The 24685-nt window shown below is 29.4% G+C and overlaps 1 protein-coding gene and 1 long non-coding RNA gene across 2 annotated transcripts in view; both read left to right on the top strand.

Moving 5' to 3' along the window:
- Positions 1-3628: 3628 nt before the first annotated feature.
- The window catches only part of LOC147816761 (disco-interacting protein 2 homolog B-like), a 39460-nt gene continuing 18403 nt past the window's right edge, over positions 3629-24685 (top strand). Inside the window, exon 1 of the mRNA XM_087149458.1 lies at positions 3629-3894. The gene's annotated coding sequence lies outside the window, so the exon portion shown is untranslated. The remainder of the gene's footprint in view (positions 3895-24685) is intronic.
- Positions 11142-13807, top strand: LOC147816762 (uncharacterized). Its single transcript, XR_015428498.1, has 3 exons — positions 11142-11204; positions 13118-13179; positions 13315-13807. It is a non-coding gene; the product is annotated as an uncharacterized LOC147816762 (long non-coding RNA).

Below are 24685 nucleotides of genomic sequence, written 5' to 3'. Positions count from 1 at the left end.
CAATGCAGCATTTTAGCAATAAACAATTCCATATTCAAACCTTATGTATTAGAAAAAATTAGCACCAATCAAAAGCCCATTACAGCCTTCATATAAATTCATAGATCAGCTGCAATTCTAATAACATGGCATATCCATAAAATTCCTTAATTTATTTTTTTTGTTGAAGAAATTCTAGTTTTACTTAACTTATTCTACATGGTAAATAAATTAAAACTGTCTTAAATGATATAATTTCTGTTTTATGTAACTTTGCAGGAATGATGCTGCATAATATCTTTTTATTAACATATTTTTAGCAGCAAAATTGAATTATTGAAGTCAGAGAATGTCTGCAAATTTCCACCGTTTTGATTTTTAAAGGTAAGTAATGTAAACTGGTAAAGTTAGTTTTTAATCGTTTCATTAAAATAAATTATATCTATCTATATATAATATATATGTAATATATATGTAATATATATGTAATGTATATATCCCCTCCCCCAAAAAATGCATATTCTAAAAATCAGGTTAAAATCAGATATTATTTTGACCAGATATATTATCAGGAACTCAGAAAATTTGAGCATTTGATTAATTTAAAGCGAAGGATTATTAAGTGGTATCCTTTGTATATTTAATACCTTCAGCCAAGAGAAAATGCAACATATTTATAAATACTGCTCAACATTAAATAGAGAAAAAATTATGATAAATAAAAATTAATAACAAGAACAAGTTTTAATCCGTAAATATACAAATTTGTTTAGAAATGTTTGCAGAGAGTAAATAAAATAGAGTACATCTATACTTTCATCATTACACCCCAAAATGAAAGTTTCACTCAAACCAAGTTTTAACCCCAATTAACTAAACTTAAGTGCTAAACGAATTAAAAACCTTTATTTATTTGAAACAAATTATCAAATTTAAAAAAAAAAACAACCTTAATCCAACATCCTACCAATCGGGTTATCCCGGCCCACATCTGATCCCTCATTCGCGTATAGATGTTTCCAAATTTTTTTTAAATAAAATTTTCCTCTTTTTAATTGTTTCCATCAGTGTAGTTATGGATTTACTGAAAGTGCAACAATCACGAATTTGCAAAACTGGCAGGGGTCGGAACTTAAGACAAATGAACAATTACCATTTTAACAAGTTTTTCTGGTAAAACTCTTCCAATTCCATTTTTTTCACAAAAAATTAGTCTCATATAACTGTTAGCTTCCATAAAAACTTTTTTACCTCAATCCTAGTTGCACAGTTCGCTAGAAATATAAGGAGATTGTTTAACTCACCGTCACTCAAAAGAAAAACCAGCTTTTTTTCAGCAAGAAACCTATCTTATTTTGCTACTTAATGTTAGCCATTCTAATAGCCTAACGCAAATTAGATTCAAAGCGTTTTCCTCCAATAGTCGGCCAAAAGTGTGAACTTATTTTCAAAAACTTTCGCCAATTTCAGATCTTCAGCCATCCTCAAAAACTACTTTTCCTCCTCCAAAACTTGTTTTTAGCATTGCAAGAAATTGATACTATGAATTCAAATTTTAACGCTTCAAGATCTTTGTCGGAAATCCTTAGTGTTCCAATACCCTTTTCCCTTGATCCCGTTTAAACAGTTACGGCTATAAAATAAGAATTAGTTTACCATTAGTTTATATACCAAGTTATCCCACAGACAAATAATTGATAATATTTCATTAATATACTTTTTAAACCTTTTTATTCCAACCAAATTTAACTTAATTTAAAATTTCTCTTCCCCCGATATGCTTACCAAATCTAAATAAGCTCTTTCCCTTTGTACGAACCATTAGATACTAATAATAAGGAAGTGCTTCTTTTACCACCCCAAAAAATTGCATAGGTGATAGAAATAAAACTTCTAACTTAAATGTTTCGCTAATTCCTTCTAAGCATTAAATGAAAAGTGTATAGTTGACACTGAATTTTGAGACAAAATATTAGTTCATCATAGATAATCATTAAAGCAGAAACCCTCCACTAGACCCCACTCCCCCCCCCCCCAAACAAAAGGTACGGTAAAAACAAATTTATGAAACCTTAGCGCTTAAGCTTAGATCATTCATTGTTGATTATCGGTAGCTTACCAAAACCTTTATTTTTCTTAACACTCCTCTGAAAACGTTTGAATTGAGAAGAAAAATTGAAGCCAATTTATTGTATTTGAGCTTCCCCCCCCACGAAAACAAATTTAATGAGCTATATATACAGTTTTATCTAAACTTCTCGTTAACCAACCTAAAATTATAACTAAGTATTTCTCATAACGATAGCACTTAACTTAAAAAAATTTGTCTGTCATCCCACCAGAAAGAGACTAAAATTAACCCACCGAAAGTCGTCTGGCCTACCGTTAAAAACGTATATTTAAAAACACATTTCAGCCAAATTCGACCGTCGAAATTGAGGAGACTTTGGCTGCCGCTAAAACTTTGAACTTTACAATTAAACAAACAATTTTAATTGTAAAATTGAATTTTACAATTAAAATTTGTTTTTAAAAATTCGTTTTCAATAGAACTATATCCAGAGGGATTCAAATAACGTGGGAACACCAAAATGTTTTTGTTCTAAAGAAAATAATCTCTTTGCTAAGAACCGCTCATAGCTTTTTTTTTTAATAATGCAGATGGAAAGGAATTTTATTTTCTGTGTGTTTAGAACTGATTGAAATCATAAAATGTTTCCATACTTTCGCAGTGAACCCTTTTAAGACCCCTAAAGTTAAAATTTAAATTCAAATTTTTCAACCCCCCCCCCCCCGAAAAAAAATTTCAACCAAAACAAGCTTTTTCTAATCATGAAACGATCCAAATCTAAACATTCCATTGTAAAATGTTTGTTAATCCTCTTAGAATGTTGTTTGGCCATTGTGAATAATCGTTATTAATCCTACCCTCCACCCAATAAATACGTGGTTAAAAAAATTTAGCTTTTAATTTAAATTATTTTTAAAATATTCATAAAAAATGTTTAATTTGGAGTGATGAACTTGCCCCCAAAAATGGGCATAGCGAGCGGGTTGAGGGCAGTCTGCCCCTCCAAAGTTATCCAGGAATGCTCTACCCTAGTAAGCCTGTCGACAGATAAACTTTTATCTGAAAAATATTTTGCTTACAGACGAAATTCTTTTTGCCTTTTTGTCTAAACTGTATTAAAAGAACAAAAGTAGGCCTATTAATAGGTAAATCGATGTATTCTATTTAGTTGGGCTTTGTTCCTTATCATTTTTTTTTCTTCAAATAATTAGCTGGTCGACTGAAGATTTTACCAGTATTATTTTTTATGCTACCAAGGTCTGTATTGTATTACAACTTTTTTTTATGTACTTATATATTTTTTATTACGGGAAAAAAAGCGTGATTTTTTTTTCTGCTCCCGCATTTGATTAAATTGATGCGCGTATAAGCAGAATTGCTACTTAAATGTGGTTTTGTATTTTCACGAATTTGATTTTTGTGAAGGGATTAGTTTTCTGTTGCCATAACTAAACTAAGGTATAACTAAAAACATCATCAATTTCTCCCCTTACATTTAACTTTAATTCTTCAAATCACTTGATTTTTGAGAGGGTGCGTTTCCTGTTTTTCAGTGGCGTGATCTAAAGCCAAGAATATAAATTAAGCCACTAATACACGTCACAGCCAGTTTTACAGGGCGGAACCATTCATCCATCAATAGATCGTAATTTGTCATGACCTGAACGATCAATCTCCTTATTCAGTACCCCCAGAGGTATTGATTTGTTATGGGGTTTTATGTAACTTTTCACGAATGATGCTATATAATATTTTTTTATTAACATATATTATTTTTTAGCAGCAAAATTGAATTATTGAAGTCAGAGAATGTCTGCAAATTTCTACCGTTTTGATTCTTAAAGGTAAGTAATGTAAACTGGTAAAGTCAGTTTTTAATCGTTTCATTAAAATAAATTATATCTATCTATATGTATATATAATATCCCCTCCCCCGCATATTCTAAATTAAATATAATTGGTTAAAATCAGATATATTATCACGAACTCAGAAAATAATTACATTTGATTAATTTAAAGAGAAAAAATTTTAAGTTGTATCCTTTGTAATTTAATACTTTCAGCGAATAAAAAATGCAGCCTATTTATAAATACTGCACAACGTTGAATAGAGAAAAAAATTATTATAAATAAAATAACGGTAGCCATTCTAATAGCCTAACGCAAATTGGATTCCGTTTTCCTACAATAGTCGGCCATAAGTGTGAATTTATTTTTAAAAACTTTCGTCAATTTAAGATCTTCAGCCATCCTTAAAAACTGTCCCCCCCAAATAACACGTTTTTATCACTGCAAGAAATGATACTCGGAATTCAAATTTTTACGCTTCAAGATCTTCGTCAGAAATCGTTAGCGTTCCAATACCTTTGATCCCTCTTAAAGAGTTACGGCTATAAAATAAGAATTAGTTTACCATTAGTTAACGTTAGCCATTCTAATAGCCTAACGCAAATTAGATTCAAAGCGTTTTCCTCCAATAGTCGTCCAAAAGTGCGAACTTATTTTCAAAAACTTTCACAATTAAAGATCTTCAGCCATCCTCAAAAACTGTTCCCCCCCCCCCAAAAAAAAACAAGTTTTTTGCACTGCAAGAAATTGATACTCGGAATTCAAATTTTAACGCTTCAAGATCTTTGTCAGAAAACGTTAGCGTTCCAATACCCTTTTACCCTTGATCCCTCTTAAAGAGTTACGGTTATAAAATAAGAATTAGTTTACCATTAGTTAACGTTAGTCATTCTAATAGCCTAACGCAAATTAGATTCAAAGCGTTTTCCTCCAATAGTCGGCCAAAAGTGTGAACTTATTTTCAAAAACTTTCGTCAATTAAAGATCTTCAGCCATCCTCAAAAACTGTTTCCACCCCCCCCAAAAAAACACGTTTTTTGCACTGCAAGAAATTGATATTCGGAATTCAAATTTTAACGCTTCAAGATCTTTGTCAAAAATCGTTAGCATTCCAATAACCTTTTTCCCTTGATCCCTCTTAAACAGTTACGGCTATAAAATGAGAATTAGTTTACCATTTGCTAACGTTAGCCATGCTAATGGCCTAAAGCAAATTAGATTCAAAGCGTTTTCCTCCAATAGTCGGCCAAAAGTGTGAACTTATTTTCAAGAACTTTCGCCAATTAAAGATCTTCAGCCATCCTCAAAAACTGTTCCCCCCCCCCCCAAAAAAAAAACACATTTTTAGCGCTGCAAGAAGAGATGTTTGGATTGGGCACGAAAATTGCACTCTATCAAGCCTTTATGACAAATAAATTTTAAGTATGGGCATTGGAAAATCAAAAATAAATGCAATCAAATAGTGCCATTTTATTGCTATTGAAATTATCTTAATGAAAACAGCAACTAATGTTGAAATTTCAAATTTTTCGTTCTATGCATTGAAATTTCTTGTGAAAATATTAAGTAAGTTAGTGTTTATTACATATATACCAATGGCCCTGTTAATTAGGCTAAGAAGAATTTATTTTTGCTTCATTCATAAATTAATAGATTTCCCGCTTTATCGCTATTTCTTTTTTCTAGAAAGTTTAGGAAGAAACGCATCATCAAACTTTCATATTGGTTTTACATTTAGTCACCGAAATACTCTTCAAAATCTATTCTTCGTAATATTATATCTTGGATCGTATATTCAAAATTTGATTTCTCAAAAACTATTCGAACGATTATGTTCGAATTTTGTATTGAAGTTTGATAAATTAAAGTTATCAAATTAATTTATTGATTATTTAAAATTAGATACTTTAAAATTATGTAAGGTCTTTTTATACCTCAGAAATCATGTTTTTTTCGGTTATTACTTAATAAAATAATAAATATTTATCAGATATTATTTTTTAGCCTGAATTATGTTCCGTAAATTAAATTTTATAGGTTAAGACACAAGCTATTAGGATTGAGTGCTAGGAATCCAGAAAAAAAAATTCGATCATTAGATCATACGTTATTCAGGATGTTCATTTTTTATTTTGCACATTGTATAAATTTATAGAAATAGTAAAAACAATAGCTGTTTTCAAAATTTTAATCGCCCTTTTGATTTTTTTCGAAATGTTCCTTGCAATACAATTTAAACAAAAGCGTTGAGTGCTTCCATATTTTAAAAAAAAGTTTCATAAGAAAGTTTAATTCTTTTTTTTGAGGGGGGGGGGTGCAAGAAGAGTAATCGCTATTAATATTTTTTACAATCACTGTTTTATTTAATGATTAAAAAATGAACCAAAATAGGCAGTTATACTTCATTGGTAATTGTCATAATCAGTATTATCAAAAGCTTCTTAAATTTTTTATTATTTTGCTGCTTCAAAAAATGATTACTTTTTCAAATAACAGTTTCTTTCCTTTAGTTTAATTTCTAAGAAAGATTGATGATTATTTCAAAATTGTGTTTTTGTCCCTTAAAAAAAACAGCATCATTTTCCTAACCATTGCAATTTAACTGTGTTTCATTAAATCAGCTAAGTTGTCGCTACATTGTTTCATCTGATATAGTAGTGAATAGGACTGGGCTATAAATCGATATATCGCGACATATCGATTTAACGCCTGTATCGGCAGGCCGATACAGCGACTTTCGTTACCATAGAGACAGACGTGAGAAAGAATCCACTGCAGGTGAATATTATGTTGATGGGACAAGAGTTTTAGTTTGCTTAGGATGGAAATACTGGTTTTGTCGCTCATTTGGGTCCAGTTGTTGCGATGTTGCAGGGAGCTGCGGCTATCAGAGAGTATCCAAAGGTCTTTAAAACAAAGGTCATTTTGCATAACAAATTCCTGACCCCTGTTGATAGCAAGAAGTTCACTTCAGCAGCCTGGGTTACGCTGATAGAGAGCAAATTTATCATCAGGAATCTCTATGTGCACTCCACTACCAGCATGACTATCGATTTTGCTACCGTCAGTGAAAAATTTTGTGTCTTGTTTTGGAATAGAGCGAATAATTTCAAGAGCCAGTTGCTTTCCTTCTTATTGACAGCGGGAAGGTTGAAATGGAAGAAAACTTCTGGAATATCTTCAGAAGGGTTCAAAGAACTGCGAAGGGAGAGCGGCTCTACATTATCGGAAGTTTTGAAAAACAATCTGGCTATATGAAGTATTTTTCCTGAGCCTTTGGAAGAAAATTCAATTACTGAGGTAGTCGGAAGTCTTGTTATGTCGTCCAAAGCTGAGGAGCTAGTTATAATATTTTACCAGGCTGGCTTGTCTTCTGGTATGGAGAGGCAAAAGGTTAGCTTCATAACGTACAATGTTGGCTGATGGACAACTCTGTTTCAAACCTGTGATAATACGGGCAGCACTTAGTTGGACCTGATCAAGTTTAGTTAGTTATAAAAGCTCTGTCAAGTTATAAAAAAGTACCGACAGCAATGGAAAACTACGACACCCATCCTTAGATTTTTTTTTCTATATAGTTAGAAACATTTATTTCATTAATCATGTGTATAACTTTTGTGCTCAATTTTTGATTGAGTGATTTTGAAACAGAATATCAATATACTAAATTAAAAATTCTAAAATTACTTTCTTCTAACTTTTAAAATGCTAATTAGAATTTTTAATTTAATGGTTTTCAAAAGACACCTATGTATAAGAATATATTTTTTAATTACTTCTTCAAACAAAAGTTGCAATATTTTATTAAATTTGTTCTACAAATCATTTTATTACTACAAATTTCTATAATAAAAACAATTTTTAAATACTTGGTAGTATTGATATTTTTATATTCAACCCTGAAATTCCGATTTCTGGATATTTTTAATATTTACTATTTCAATGAAGTTTGTAATATTTTCATGCATTTTAAAGTTTTACACTTTTTAATGAAAATTTAGTTCACTTTAAATTAAAGTTATATTTTTTTTTTATATTTGTAGAATAAAATTTCAGGTTATTTTGTATTTTCGATTTACTTTAAATGTTCTTTGAAATCGTTACTTTCTTTGTTTTGTTCTTTATAAAATCAAAGCTTTTTACTCGTTACTTTTGCCTGAAGTACTTTTACCCTTTACTTTTTAGAACAATTCTCAAACTTCAGAACAATTTTCTTTCTGTTTATAAAATGTTTTATATTCCAATAAAAATTATAGGAAATCATTAACACTTCATTCTTTAAAACAAATAATTTAGGCAACATATCTATAATATTCACACCTCATAATACATTAAAAGTTTATAAGTGTGTAATTTCTGATAAAACTCTTCAATTCCTCCCAATCGAAGAAATCCTGGAAGGCCTATCAAACTAAGATGTTACAGACAGGAGCCATATCACAATAAAAAAAGGTAGAGAAAATATTTGCACTCAATACTGCTCAATTACCTGCTGATGTCAAATTAGGTTATTTTAACTGCACAACCGGTCCTTAGATCCTAAGTCCAATACGCTGCTTTAAATTTCAAAAAATCGGTCATTAAACTACTAACTGCCGAGGAAAAGAAACTAGCTCCCCTACACCAAGCATGCTTGATTGGATTAAGATCAATAGAGCATGCTGGCCGCTCTATACGCTGCATTGCTTCAACTTCAAGAAAGTTCTCCACCAGACGAACTGTATGTGGTCTGGCATTATTTTGTATTAAAAGAAAGAAATTACTGATAGCTGCAGCATAACATACGACATGGGCTCTCAGGATCTCTTCTGCTAACCTTCGAGCAGTCAAATGGCCTTTTTGATTGAGATGCAGGTCAGGACATCCACCTATGCTTATTCCAGCTCATACGATCAAACCACCTCGTCTGTAATGTGATCGATCCTTCCTGAACGAATAAAATGTTATTTTGAATGCACATTTTTCACATTCATAACTCTTTTTTGGTGATTTAAGTAACGAAAAGCTTTTTAGGCTAACGTATGGTAGAGATTTCCTATAATGTGCTAAAATGTGGTAACCTAACTTATTTGGCATGTTTCAAGCTGTTTTTTCATACGTCATTGAGTTTTTGCCATAACTCTTTTTGGTGACTGAGATAACGATTAGTTAACATAGTCTATTTATATTGAAGCAATATTTGAACTTTTCAAAAGTTCGCTCAAAGATATTTCTCGTTTAAACTTTTTTTGCTGTTTATTTGAATATAGTTGGCTGGAATCAATGGCATTCCTTTAAGTGGTGCTGGCTGTACTTTTTTTTTTCGAGCTCGCTAACGAAAACTTTTGATAGTTTTGCGTCTGCTAACGATTTTCTTGTGAGTCTCCAAAAACTGGAATTCTAACTGTTTTTCTCTTGTTTTTTTGTCGTGCTTAAAAATTTTAGTTAATTTAAAATTTTCGTCTTCGGCAAGGCTATTTAAAATTTTTCGCTGACAATTTATAACAATATTTAGAATTCAAATTTGTGAGTCTCTGTGTCGAAAATTTTCTAAAAATTCTTTTGATCCTAACTTATTTTGGTTAACGGGCAATGGAAATTTTATCGTAGATGTAACGATTTTCTATCATGGCTTGAACGAGATATTCAAACTTTCATAGCAAATGCTAACTGAAATTTGTTTCTGTCACTTTGTTTTGTTTGTAAACTAAAGAAAGTATTCGTTGAGTATTGGGCTAATGCTTGCAAGCAAATTATGGTTTTAAAATCAAAAGATATATGAAACTTGTTTTGATCATATCTTTAAGCGATTTAGCTAAAAAAAAAGTTTTGGTTAAATAAGGAAAATTTTTCTTGGGCTAACTTTGACAACGATTTTCCATTACGGTCTAAAAATTGGTGCCCAAAATCAAATCAGTTTCTATGGGAAAAAAAAACTTCGTCTGAGTTTCTTGTGGTTACTAGACAAATAAATATGTTAGGTTTAAGATTTGTTTATACCAGGCTAGCGTTTAAAAGCAATATTCAAACTTGTGATTCCATATTGTGCTTAACTAATTGTGGCATTTAACTAGTGACTAACGAAACTTTTTGCCCGAATTACGTGTGGTTACATTTCTCTTCTGTGGGATAACGGTTTTGAGATAAAGGCAAAAAGTAGCTAAAACTTGTTTTGGCCACGAAATATTCTTAGTGAGGGGAAACGTTTTGTAGGGATAATGGTTTTCAACAATAATCTTAAGTTAGGTGGCAAAATTCAAGCCTGCGGTTTCTATGAAGAAAAAAATTACTTTTTTGCTCATAACATTTTATTGGTGGTTGGGCTGTCCACCATTTTAAGAGCGAATGTTTTCCCATACTAGGCAAACGTTATGTTTTCAATTTTGCACGATTTCTGGGTCAAAAATAGCTGATTTCCTTTTGGACCACGTATTTTTTCTTTTTAAAATAATAGTTTACTCCTTTATACTTTGGGCTCAATTTTGCACACATTTCGTCTGGATACCATAGCAGGGGAATCATCCCCTCTGCGGAAGATCAAAGTTGCGGTGCCATTTCTGCCGATCATCCTCAGGGATGTTTTCTGGACCGTCGCCAATAGCTCACTGAGCAGCTCTAGTGTGACGCAAATAAAGTACCTACCTACTTCTATAAGGGTGTGTAGCGTTTTGAAAAAGTGCTTAAAGGTGCTTATTTTTAATTTACTTTTCTTGAAAGCCCTTAAAGGTGCCTTTTTTACTCGCAGTTTGTGAAGAGTGCTTAATTTTCTATCTCTTAAAAAGAGATTTTTTCATTGCCGTATCGATTTTATCGCTCTAAATTACAAAAAAATGCATGATTTTCGCAATTTTTTCTGCATTATTTATTGGAAACTAGTTATTTTATCATGAGCATAAGTTTTTGAATTTTATTGATTTTATGTTTATAAATTAAGAACTTTAAAAGATAGAAAAAAAAATTTCTATTGCTGCACAAATCCTAATTATGATTTTTTTTTCTTTTGGAAAATAATTAAAAATATTTCTTGAGTGCTTAAAAAGTAGTTAAAAGGCACTTTAGTTAAAAAATCTGACTATGCATCCTGTTTGTGCTTTGTTAATTGGTTAAAACTTGATTTGGATGTTGAAAGTTTAATTATTACATGTTTTATCAAATATATATAAATTATCAAATATTATAGTGCTTAAAATATTTCTTTACTGTATTTAAAACATTTGATTCATCATCATATATTGCATAAAAAATAATCAATTCTCTTTTCAGGATATATGAAGAATGTTATTGATGAATTGAAAGATGTTGTGAATATATAAAGGTCAAATGTCAGGTATATGTTCCATTTCTTTCTAAATGTGCTAATCTTGATTTAGAATACCTGAAGTATATTGAAGATTTACTTAATGCTTTGCTAAATCAAATTATTTTCTCTGATCTTTGAGTAAATAAGTATAACAATATCTCCTCAATGAATATCTTCAATATGAAAATATCTTCTATTATATGAAAGTATCTCCTTTAATTATTGATAAGTTGAAAGATGTTGCGATTATAAAGGTCAGAAGTCAGGAATATACCCGTCCAACCATTTAATTTCTTGTTGGGGTATTTACATTATATTTACAGTTACGTAAAAAGATCTTTAATTGAGTCTTTGATCTAGAGCATTATTGAATTCCGTTTTTATCTACTACATATGTCTTAATTTTTTGGAGACATATAGCGACATATCTAGATTTTAGTATTGCTCGGATATATATCCGTCTGTTGCATCATGTGTGCATATTTTATCCAAACTTTCTGCCACAATTTTGCTTCATATTTCCACACAGTGTTGCCAGATGCTGATAACCATTCACCCCCAGATGGCATTGTAAAATCCCTTAAAAATTTTTAAAAAAACCCAAAATTTTTAACTTAATATTATTAAAAAATAGTTCAAAGGTTAAATAATGTATAGAACACGTAGCTTTAACACTTTTTAATATTTTATTATCAACAAATTAATATTTTTTATATTTCAATCGTTACATTGTCTTAAATTTCTACTAAAATATTTAAGATATTTTTTTTCAATGCTTTTTGTCTTTGCACATTTTTTCAGAAATATTTTATTATCAACGATATAGTCTTTTTTAATATTTTAATTCTAACATTATGCTTAAATTTTTGATAAAATATCCAACATATTTTCGTCAATGCTTTCTGATTCGTATATGTTTTCGCTGTTAAACATTTTTAACACAGAAGAAGTAGATACAAAATCCTTTACCCTTAAACCTTTAAACCTTTACCCTTAAGCCTTATCCTTAAACCTTTAAGCTTTTCGTGTTCCCAATCTTTCTTGTACGTACTTCTTTTTTTCTTTATCCTTTGGCATTAGTTTTAAACCATGAGCGTTAAAAATTTGAAATAATTCGAATTCAAATTCTCCAAACGTACTGGTTGATCGACCTAAGTAATAACCAACTACATTCAACAAAGGGGTAAAGGTCTAAAATTATATCTTAATCTTTTTGTTTTGGTTTAACATGTTGATTTTCATATTACCATCTCACACATTTAGTTATAGAATTTGATATTAGAAGGTAACCAAATCAAAACTAGTAAAAATCACAAATAACCCTAAAACAAACGCCTAAAAACCAATTCCCCTAGAATACCCACTGAAGATAAAAAATCCCCCTAAATTTAGGGGGAAAACCCCTAATCTGGCAACAGTGTTTCCACAGTCAGCCTGAGAGCAATGTTAGGGTTAAACTCGTTTTGGACAGAAGACATTGGTTTTACTGACTTAAACTCTTAAAGTGTCTAAAACTTTGAACTTTGGTAAAAGGTAAAAATTCTATAGATGTAACCATTGCACACATAATAATTACACATATTAATAAATATTTGATATTTTTTATACAATTTGCTTTAACTTACTAAGAGAAAATAATATAATATAAATATTAATATTACTATAAATATAATATGAAAATATTTATAAGTTTTGAAGCTCCACAATTCATAGAACAACGAAATTGAATACCTTATTCTTTGAATATGAATAAATATGCTTTTAATACTGATAAATTATGTTTTTGCATAAGGATAAATAATGCAATATTAGCAAACTTTTTTGATAAAACAAAAACTTCTCTTCATTTTGTTTCTTGTTCAAAAATTAGCCTTTTATTTTTCGCAATATTTTTTTTAAAATTGTGACATAATTTAAAAAATTTTTTTTTTCTTCTATAGGATGGTTTAAACTCTAGATGAATCCATTCAGTCCTAAACCTTGCAAACTTTGCATGGGAGTGGTAACTAATAATTTTGAATTAATAATTTTTTGTTTAAAATTCTTTCTTACATTTACACATTGAAAACTCAAAAAATTGTTTTTTGTGTCTTGATTTGTTGGAAGCCTGATTCAAATGATCGTTATTTTTTTTTAGGTTTTGTTCATTACTTTCCTCCCCATTTCAGCTCACCTTCCCATGAATGCTGAAAAAGAATTTGTTCTTCAGTCTGAACAACCATCTCTGGTCAACCCCATTGAAGATAAACTTGGTATTATCTTTTTATTTGATCTTGCTTATTTGACTTACTAAATATCTATTAGATTTGTTGTTTGTCTAAAGTAGCCATTCGTCTGAACCCGTGTCGGTGACTATGGTATTACTATTCCAAGTAGGAGTGTGGGGGTCACTGTTTAGGACAGGTTTTTGGCTGTGGTGGGTGAGAAAAAGGGAATCTTTGTCTCCAGTCTATTGTGTTAGCCCCTAGAGTGAAGAGAGTTATCTTGTTCCAGATGTGCTATTCTTGTTTCCATAGCAGCAGATGGCCTCAGATTTTGTGGCGGGGGAGTTCTTACCGTAGACAAACTATACTTGCTACCTATTTTGTTTTTGGGTGACTATTTTGAGCAAAAAAAAGTGTCTAAAAACTTTTTTTTTGAAAAGTGGTGACTTTTTGAATATTTAGGCCACTATTTCCTCGTATATTGTGGTACATAATAAGCTAATGATTTTTTGGCAGTTTTTCTTCTAATTTGTGACAAAAGGGATATTTTTTTCGCACCGTTTAAAAAGTGAATATTCCTATTCGTATTCACGCGTTTAAAAAATCAAATATTGTGATACGCGTATTCATTCAATTTCAAAGCATTGCTGAGCGAAAAGAATAAGTTTCGTCTCCGGTTTCCTCATAATTAAAAATATAATTTGTCACTTAAATTCAATATTCATGACAAATAATAAAAAAAATAATTTAAAATTTTTTTTACATCGTTTTCCCAAAGTAACGGATTTTCTTTTTTTTAATATTCAATTATCCAAATCTGTGCAAAGTATCTAGATCTATATTAGCAGTATTGTTATAAAATTATATTACTAAAATAGATACAGCGTTTTTATTGCTGATAATGATATAGTTTATAATTTTGATTTTCATTCAATTATGATTTAGTATGTAAGTATCAAAATTTCATAAAATGAGAAAATAAAGAGATGCATAAATTTTTTGTCATAAAACTAGAGTTTATAATTTCTTAAATGCAAAAAGTGTTCTTAAATAAATAAATATACTCCTACATACACATTTTTCTCACCATAGATCAAACTATAATGGATTTTGTATTTTCCTTTTAAAGGTTCGGATGCGTCTCTCCAACCCGACGTGAACTTTGTTCTGTAGAAATCCCTTCTAGAAATCAGTCTCTACTCAGGATATCAGACAGTGAGGGTGAGTCTCTAGATTTGTGCTTTTTATTTTGAAAAAAAAAAGAATGAAGGAAAATTAGATGTTTTTTAATTAATTCTATTTTTTTTAAACAATTTCATATACCTACCAACCTAAACACAGATAAAATGTATAAATAATACCCTAGTCGCAGCGACACGGCGACATTGTCACAATACATTACATTACAGAGTTTTGTGCAGCAGAACAAAATGTAACTTAAACCAAAAAAGGAAGATAAAAAACCATTTAAAATTGCAATAACTTTCAACGAATTGGTATTTAAAAAAAAAAATACACTGCTCATGCAAGTATGGCCTTTTCAGTATACTGTAGAGCGGCCCACATAGTATTTTTTCCAACAAGTTAAACATTCGAAAACTAATTTTCGAATGCTAATTTTTTTTCTTCTTTTCTCATACCCCTTGTACATTTACCTGTATTCACCAGCGTAATTTCAAGTTTTTAAATTGTTTAGTTTTTGCACAACAAAACAAAATTTAACGTTAAGTTGTACTCCCAAAACAGGCGTCCTTCTGATTTTTTAATAGAGAGAGAATTGAGTGAAGCCCTGTTCAATTGCTGTACTGGTCTCTTGAATGGTAAATAATAAATGTTTCAATCTTTGTAATAATATTTTGAATAATTCTGCATATCATTATCCGTATTCTGCTCATCTATTAAGAACAGGTTTATGATATCAAGGTTCCCTCGGGTCTGGGATAACCTGGCATTCTCAGGGAAATTTATTTTAAAAAGCAGGGAATAGTCGGGAAAGATTGCATATTTTTTACAAAAGCCTAGAAAATTCTTGTATCATGCCTGAAAAATAACCAATCTTAGAATTGTCAGTATCAGTAATCAGTTATTGAGATTCAAATTCAATAATTTCAATGTCTATTTCAATTATTTGTTGTAAAAATTTCTTATTTTAGTGAAACTGTCCCATTTAAAGATTTTTTTCCCCTCGAAAAATGCTGAGTGTTAATAGTTTAAGTAATTATGCATAATGGTTTAAAGAAATTATCTTTAGATTAAGATTTATATGCCTATTTTTAAATTATTTAAATGTAAGTGCTTCCAATTCCAATTATTATTTCCAATTTTGATTTTCTCTCTTTGACTTACTTCATTATGCATGATGTATCAAAACTTTAAGCATAGCCTAAACAATGTCGCTAGTAAAATTTCTGCTATTTTATTTTTCCAATGTTGGCTGGTATGTATTGAATTATAATAATTTCTTTACCATAACAACTTGATTTTTATAATATGATTTTTTTCTGAAAAAGCAATATTTTTGTGTGCAGAGTTATTTGTTTTTTTTTTCAAATAGGTATAATTTAAAACGCCAGTTGGGTGTAGCCATTTGTCATATAAACAGAAATATTGTGACCCTTAAATAAAATCTTATAATAGGGTCTTTGAAATAATAGGATACCGTTTCTAAATATTTAAGCATTGTACTATTAGACGTAACTGTCCTTTCTTTGTCACCTGAACCTGCATTATCTTCGATATAAACATGCTCCTTTCTAATTTTTGCATCACATTTTCATTACTGCCCACTCTTCTGGATTTATCAGTAGACTACTGGATTTTATTAGTTTATCGTGGTCGATTGTTTCAATAAAAATTCTTCTGGTTTTCGTATATTTTAAAAAATTCCTTAAAATTGAGTAAGTTTCCTAAAGAAAAATCCCTATTGAAATACAATTTTTACATTCTTCATTGCTTTTTACGCTCTTCCTTGCTAAAATATTTAAATAAATATTACTAATACAACAGGTTTTGCATTTCGATCACAATGAAAATCCCTAAAATTCCCTATGTGTAAAATATTTAGTATGTTATACAGCAGTTGACATGAAATTTATATTGTTTTGTAAGGTCAACTGGATTTTTTCCTGTCCACGTTGGTAGCTATATATATATCTTGTTAAAGGTATCTGATGTATATGAAGTTATTACATATTACGTATATTTCAGGAAAGGCTCTTCCTTCCAATGCTTTTCTTTTGCTCCCAGTGGGGAGGCTTCATGACCCTTCTTTGCCTGAGAATTCATCTTTATCCTACGTTCTGCACATTGATATGTCAAGTGTCATGAACGCCTTCTTAAGCCAGTCTCGTCTCTTACTGGGCTTGCTGAATGTTGTAAGTCTAGTATATTTCGTTTATTTATTTTTTAAAGTCTAAATAGGTGTTAGTAATTTTTTTTAAAAACCTAATCTGAAGAAAGCTACCTATCTAAGGAAGACAGTTTAAATTGAAAATTTGAAATTCCCTAAAAACAAGTTGGAATTTGAAATGCATGGCTGCCAACTATACTGGATTTTGCCAGTTTCTACTGGTATAGTAAGAATTCTTCTGGTTTTTGTACATTTTAGAAAATTACCCATTTAAATAGACTTTTTGCGCAGATTATTGCTTGCTGGAAAACTTAAATACATAATAAAGAGAGCCATTTATAAAAATCAGTTTAAAACTTTTTTTTTGTTCTTAAATTTTGAGTTTAATATTATTCAGAACCTCCTTTTAAAATTAATTGAAAAATCTTTTAACTTTCTTTGATTTAAGTGCCTATTACTATTCCATACTTGGATTTCTATAAAATAAAAAAAATTTGAAATTCCATTAAGAAGATTGAGAAGTTAAAGTCAGAGAAATTAGAAATTTCATAGAAAAAGACAAGGATTATTGAAATTCCATAATCTAAAGGGGAAAATTTCCATAGTCTTAAATAAAAATAATTTAAATTTTTCATCAAATGTCAAACAACAAGGGAAAAACTTTCCTCATTAATTCCTTTCTTTTGTCCTTTCCTTCACAGTGAGTTAACAAGAATTGCGTCTTTAGAGTTACGCATAACTAATATTTGGGCTAACCATTATCAATAACAGATAATTTATCATAAATCAATGATGATATTTCAAAGGAAGGAAACTTATTTTATTAGAGGAAATATAAGAGCGTTAAACAATTACGAAATTTCGAGTATTTAATAGTTTCTTATTATTTAAGTTAAATATTCGATGTCGAGAAAGGCATAAATCAAATGAACAAATTCAAAAATAATGTTTTAGAATAACAAACTGGCTCATGTAAGTATGGATAAATATTTCTAAATAGTTCTTAATGTTTAATATTAGCCAATTTTTTTATTCTTAACCATTTCGAACATAATGTTTAAATTCATTTTGCCAGCAGTGTAAATTTTGCAGGTTTGATTTGTTAAATGATTTCTCTAGCGAAGTCAGTTCCTTTGAGTAGGGGTGTAACCCCGTGGCAACGCAAAGACATTGTCGCAGAATGATTGCAGAACGATTTTTTCTACTGAAAGTAAAAAATTTTGGTTTTCTTTTCTGCAGAAATTTTCCAAAGATTTTATCTTTTCTTCAAAATTACATTTAAAAGATGCCTTTCTCGTGCATTGGAATGGAAAAATATACTGATGATTATGCTCATAAAAGCTTATGCTCATTTGAGAATAATAAAAAATAAATAATAATATGTAGTAAAAAATTTGGTTTTCTTTTCTGCAGAAATTTTCGTTCTATTTTTAATGCAATTATTACTTATGAATTTCAACACAGTTTTTAAAATCCTATATTTTTAATTTTATGTTTACTGCAACAGCTGAATCTCAAAATGAAAATGCGCATTTAGTAATCCCCTTTTTGAAGAGTCCGATTCGCGTGATTTCGCCTTCAATCATTCTCCGTTTTGGTAATTACATCTACGGATTAAGCGATTTTTTATTATTTATTTTTAATGTGATGAGGATATACAAAATGGGAAAAAAAGAAATAGTTAGTGTGTTTCTCCCCTACAAAATGAGATAATATCGCCCGTAATATTAGAATAAAAAAATATTACATATTAAGTTAAAAATAATTTTATTTTATTTTAACCGGAATTCTTTTTTTTGACGCTTCTGTTACTCTAAATTAGTAACATGTATACTTGTTATTATTAAAAGTATCTACGAGAAAGATATTTCAACTGGAGAGTATGACGCAGAAAACACGAAGAAATTCTGCCATAGGGGGAAGTAGTCACTACATTTAAAAAAAAGTAGTTGTTGTTAATATTTGTAACAAAGTAATTGTAAGTGTCGTAAACTACAAAAATAATGTAGTTTTTCCAATTACTAATTGAATGATTGCGAAGATATTGACACGAAAATTACAATGAAGAGAAAAACACGCATCAGATTTTAAGTAAACTCGCTATTAAATTGAATGTAAGAATATGTAAAATAGAAAACAAATAAATGGAGCTGAAAAGCTCCTATTTTGACTTAAATGATAGGTAAACTCTCCTTAAATGGGTGTTTACTTAAAAATTTTACAGATATTTAACTTAATTACAGAAACTTAAATAATAAAATTTTTTTTTTGTCTCTGTGCTGTTACAATCTACGCTGTTTTGTATATATGATGTTTTGTTGAAGTCCTTAGCGCGGATCCTGTTTATGGTATTTTTGTGCACTCACAATTTGACAACGTCAGGTTATATCGCAAATTTTTGTTTAGATAAAAGGGGTTGTTACCTCAAGTATTGATTGTATATATTTATATATGTATATTTATATATATTTATAAATAGAAAATTTTTTCTCTTTTCAGGGTGATCTTAACAATGAATCCATTTTAGAACTGACTGGACCAATTATTCATGAATGGGTAAGATTATACAATCTTTTGATTCTTCTGCTAATTCGCAGGATTCCGTGAATCTCAAAACTGCTGATTCGTGGATTTCCACGACTGAATAACTTATATTCCAACAAAATTTTCTTAGAGTTCTCCTAATCTAAAATTATGCAAAATCTCGTTAATGAGATATTTAACTACCCCTAACTAGTACCTTCTTTTTTTCTACCAAATTCTCAATCATGCACAATAACACTTTTACGTAGCTTTGTAAAAGATTTTAGTTTTCTTCCTATGTAACGATATTCTATCCAAAAATGCTTAAATAACTAATATTTAGAGAGTTATTTATATTTTTAAATCTACTGTCAAACAAAATTGGATAGACTAATGCTCAATAATCCAAATCTGTGTAAAGAATCTAGATCTATATTAGCAAAAATTATATTACCAATATATATACAGCGTTTTTATTGCTCAGAATGATATAGTTTATAATTTTGGTTTTTATTCAATTAAGATTTAGTCTGTAAGCATCAAAATTTCATAAAATAAGACGATGAAGAAGTTTATAAATTTTTTTTATCATTAAATTAGAGTTTATAATTTCTTGAATGCAAAAAGTGATAGCAATCAATAGGTATGCTCCTACATACATATTTTTCTTACTAAGATTTCCTATGATTTCACCAGTGGTGAAATTTCTTAAGAAATAACTGTTTTCATATTATTTATTTTAGTTTTTATATTGAATTCTAAAATCTGTATAACCTATTATATAATTATTTAAAATTTTGTTATCTTATCTTTCTAAATAATTTTTTACACTTATATCTAGTTAGTTATGCTAATGTTTTTTCAGTTTATCGAATATTTTGTTCGAAGATGACATCTAAAAAATATTGCTTAATCCATTTTTTTAAAGCTATGTGTTTTTTAATAATTTTAGATATTTTATTTTTAATTAATTTTCTTTTTTAACGAATTTGATATCAGTTTGTATATTAACTAACAAGAACTAATTTTTGACCTTAATGTTATAATATTAGTAAACTCCTAAGCAGAATACTGTAAAGCTATCACCATGTAGGAAAGAAAAAATCTTTTCTTTAATATTTTAAAACGAACAAGTTATATATTTCTTAAAAATTAATATAGATGGAAGGACATTTTAAACTGCTAATGAATTTCTTTCATGGTCTCCAAATAAGATACGGTAAAACCTCGATTATCCAAGCTAATTGCTATCTCAGATATCGGAAATCTCGGTTAATAGAAACTGTGTATAGAAACTCGCTTTGCTCACAAATTTTATGTATTTTGAAATATAAAAAAAAAAAAGCAGAATGTTTTTAAAATGATAAAAATAAACATATATTAAGTTATATTTCACAGCTCAACAAATTTAAAAAGGAAATCAACTGCTAGTAATATGTTTTAGAAAGTAAATAAAATATTTTTTAAATTAAACTAAAAGATGTATTTTCAAAAATAACACAATTCTCAAGAAATTATTGTATTTTTTAAATATAAAATTATTTTGTTAATTTTACATTATTATTTCTCAAAATATGCTGCTGTTACCTTTCATTGCAAAAGTAACCCATTGTAACACTTGGTGTTCAATAGGGGGTCACTAGAAACAAAGCATTGCTCGCCGCTGTTGACATGTGAAGGTTTCAAACATTTCATGGAAGTTGAGTGTTTTCGGTAAAAATTGTGGTCTTTTTCAAGGCTGAGACTTTGTTATTGGCTCGGTTAACAGAAACCTCAGTTAATAGAGGTTCAACTGTTTTAAAAAATTCTTTGTGTTGATTAACATGTATTCCTTTTTCTTTTTTTTAAATTTAATATGCTTAATCTTGATAAATTATTTATTGTAATCCCACATTTAATTTATAGTTTTCTAGTTTTCAGTATCAAAATTAATATATTTACCTTGAACTTTGAAAATTTATCTCGTTTTTGTTTTAGCCATGATATTTTTAAAGGAGGGGAAATATACCGTTATGCTTTTGTAACAGCAGCAGGGGTCTGTTTAAAAGAAATTTGGGTACGTTAACGCAGTGGTTCTTAACCTTTTTAAGCCGCGACCCAAATTTGAGAAATATGTTCATGTCGCGACCCAAAAAAAAGTCAAAATTAGGCTGAGTAAGCCACAATGACTTCTTCTAGGAGGTGTTGGTATTACTTATTATTTGGTGTATTACTAACTTTTTTGGTTCGACTCAGCGCGACCCAAGAAATATGCTTCGCGACCCAATTTTGGGTCGCGACCCATAGGTTAAGAACCGCTGCGTTAACGGACCTTTCACAAAATATCTTTACATAAAAACGGACCCTTCACAAAATAATTTATCTTTTAATCGGACCCTTCACAAGAAACACTCGATAGACATTTGAGTAATATTGTAAATGGGCGGGGAAAATTGACTGATGCTGAAAGTTCAGCTGTTATAGATATTTTCAAATCTACTGTCAATTGACGTATATTGCTCTAATATTTTGTTAATCATGTTTTTCTGCTTTAATTCTAAGGCTAAGTTTGATCTCATTTCATTAATATTATGTACTAACCTCTTCGAAGTCAAAAAAAATTTATAAATTCCAAATGTAGTATTCTAAGAAAATATTTCCACTTCTACAAACATCGTGTGTACATTCTTATTAACATAGTGTGCACATTCTTATTGATATTAAATGATATTGATTATTTTTTTGTAAATAAATAATTGAGCAATATATTATTCATAAAATTAATTGATAAAATATTATGTAAATAAAAATTAACTTATGTCAATTTTTTAAAAAAAATATTATAAATTTAAGAATTGTTTAATGTGTAACACATTAGAAGTGATATATATCTAAGTTGTGTTATTTAAAATATGTCAATTGAAATTATTAAAAATGTGAGCGATTTTGTTTCCACATTATTCGTCCGAAATGAATATTCTGTGTTGTGCAGTAGAGACTAAATACCAAATATTTGTATGTTGCATCTCTAATTTAATAGCAGCAATAGCTGTTAATTTTTGAAAATGTAATTTTTTTTAATTATAATTTTACAGTGTTCAGCATAATCTTGTATCTATTTACAATTTAAAAACTCCTTGAGAAGGTTTTTTGCAATAACAGGACCCTATTTGCACAAATTCACAAAACAGGACCCTGGTTGAAAGAATGTGACTTAAAGCTTATTTTATATTCACAAATTACGAGTAATTTCTTCACAATTTTACAAAAACAGGACTTTTCACAAAATGTCTGGATAGAACCCTGAGTAGTTGAATTAGTAAATGGTCAAATCAATGGTGTTGTATCATGAGATAGTTTTCTTTACTTATATCTCTGCGGCAGAATTTTTTCGGACTTTCTGCGACTAACTTCCCTAACATTAATCTTTATTGAAGAGATGTTTAATTATAACAATTACTAATTTAAAGTAACAGAAAGTTTTTATAGAAAAAAGTGTAGAATAAAATGTATAAAAATTTCTTTAATTGTAAGATTAATATTATTTTAATTCTAATATTAAAGGCGCTTTTCGCATTTTGTATTCAGAAAAAATGAACTAATTATTTCCTCTTTCGAATTTTGTAAATCATTACAAAAATTAAAATTCGTAAATAAATGAAACTACTATAAATTGAAATTCGTATATAAATTAACTCCAAAACTCCAAAAACTAATTAACTCCAGTAACTCCAAAATAAAGATCGACGATGAAATCACGCGAATAAGAACTCTTTAGAAAAGAGATTTTCAAATAAGGAGGGGGGGGGGGAATGAAAGAGAACTTCTTTAAGAAAACTAAAAATGAAAAGAAGAACTTTTCTAGAGTGAACTATCTTTTAAACTTTTCCGATTTCTGAATTTTTTATATCTATATTATCAATTTGAAATTCTAGCCGAAGCCAGTCATTATGGACTTTTTTTTTTCAATCCAAAATGAGAATAGAGAAACCACGATTATTTCTTTCCACCTCTCTGATGTGCAAGAAATAAATCTTTGGAAAAAAAAAAAAACTTCGAAAAATTATTCAGAAAGGAAAACTTTCTTTCACCATCTTTCTGCAAAAACTCTAACTTTCTGCGACTCCAAAAGGTAGCTTCTACGTCACTACCCGCATATTTTATCACATTTAGTTACTGTGCAATCCTTGACTACGAGAGTGTTTTCGCGTATTAAAATATACTCCTTTTTTTTTTTTTTGCTTTATATTTAAGCAAACTTATGTTGAGGCGGCGACTGCATAAGGATAATTACTAGTTCGTTTGCGCTTTAAAAGCTATCAAGGATTTTCGGCTGCCAAAATTATTTATATTAATATATTTGGTTAGATTCAAGAATAATTCCATATTTAATTATAAAAAAAAAGGTTTTTACTTTGCTTTGATTCTTTTTATTACACTTTTTTATTGCGTATTTTTACTTATACACTTTTTTGTTATTATTATTTCATTATTTGATAAATTTAATGTGTTTAGAATGTTTATTTTGGAAATAGCTTTTCATTATAACGGCGTTAAAGTATTTGCGCATTTTGCATCGAGCGTTGATACATCGACCGGATAATCCCAAAGTGGGTCAGCGGGATAGTACAGGTTGACGGGATAATCCAGGGTTTCCGTCAATGGGTCAGGGAGAACAGGAAAAACCTGGAATTGTCAGGGAATATGATTTTAACTCCAAAAACCAGCGAATAGTCAGGGAAAGTTGCAATTTCTTTACAAAAACCTGGAATATTCTTATATTATACCTGGCAAATAATCAGTCTTAAAATTGTCAGTAACAGTTATCAATCAGTTATTGAGATTTCAGTTAAATAATGCTTTTATAACTTCTATTACAATTATTTGTTATAAAAATTCACATTTCAACTGAAATGTTTCCTTTCTCATTTAATAATATTTTTTTACACAGAAAATCTAAAATTTCACATTACAATTAAAAGAATTAAAGTTTTCTGATGAAAATATGATCTCAATTTTCATTGAAATTTACCTAGAATACATGAAAAAAGTAAGGGAATTTTTTTTCTCTCTGAAATTGAGTGGGAACATTGTAATCCCAAAGTACAGGTCGGCAAGATAATTTCAGAGTATTCTATTTTTAATACCTTTGTTTTCAAGGAAAATTGTTGCAGAAGCACTATAATTGATTAGTTTCTTATTACGTTATAAAATGATTGTGGAAACCAAAATTAATTGTTCCATGTAAGTTGGTTTATCTATGCACTGATTGGTTAAAAACATTATTAAACAAGCTGAACAAATTTCATTTCGTCAATGTCTAGCACCCAAATTTTTTTTTTAATTTCTGCCCTGAATAAGCAAGACATACGGGTATTTTCGGGATTACATAGTTTGTACCCTTTACAAGGGTATTTCAAACATTTTTGGTACTTAAACTATTTTACCACAGG

This window comes from Parasteatoda tepidariorum, chromosome 1, assembly GCF_982258835.1.
Source record: "Parasteatoda tepidariorum strain Cologne lab strain chromosome 1, Ptep-v5.0, whole genome shotgun sequence".
NCBI classification, from domain to species: domain Eukaryota; kingdom Metazoa; phylum Arthropoda; class Arachnida; order Araneae; family Theridiidae; genus Parasteatoda; species Parasteatoda tepidariorum.
Note: the sequence above shows the minus strand (reverse complement) of the source record. Positions and strands in the feature narration are given on the sequence as shown.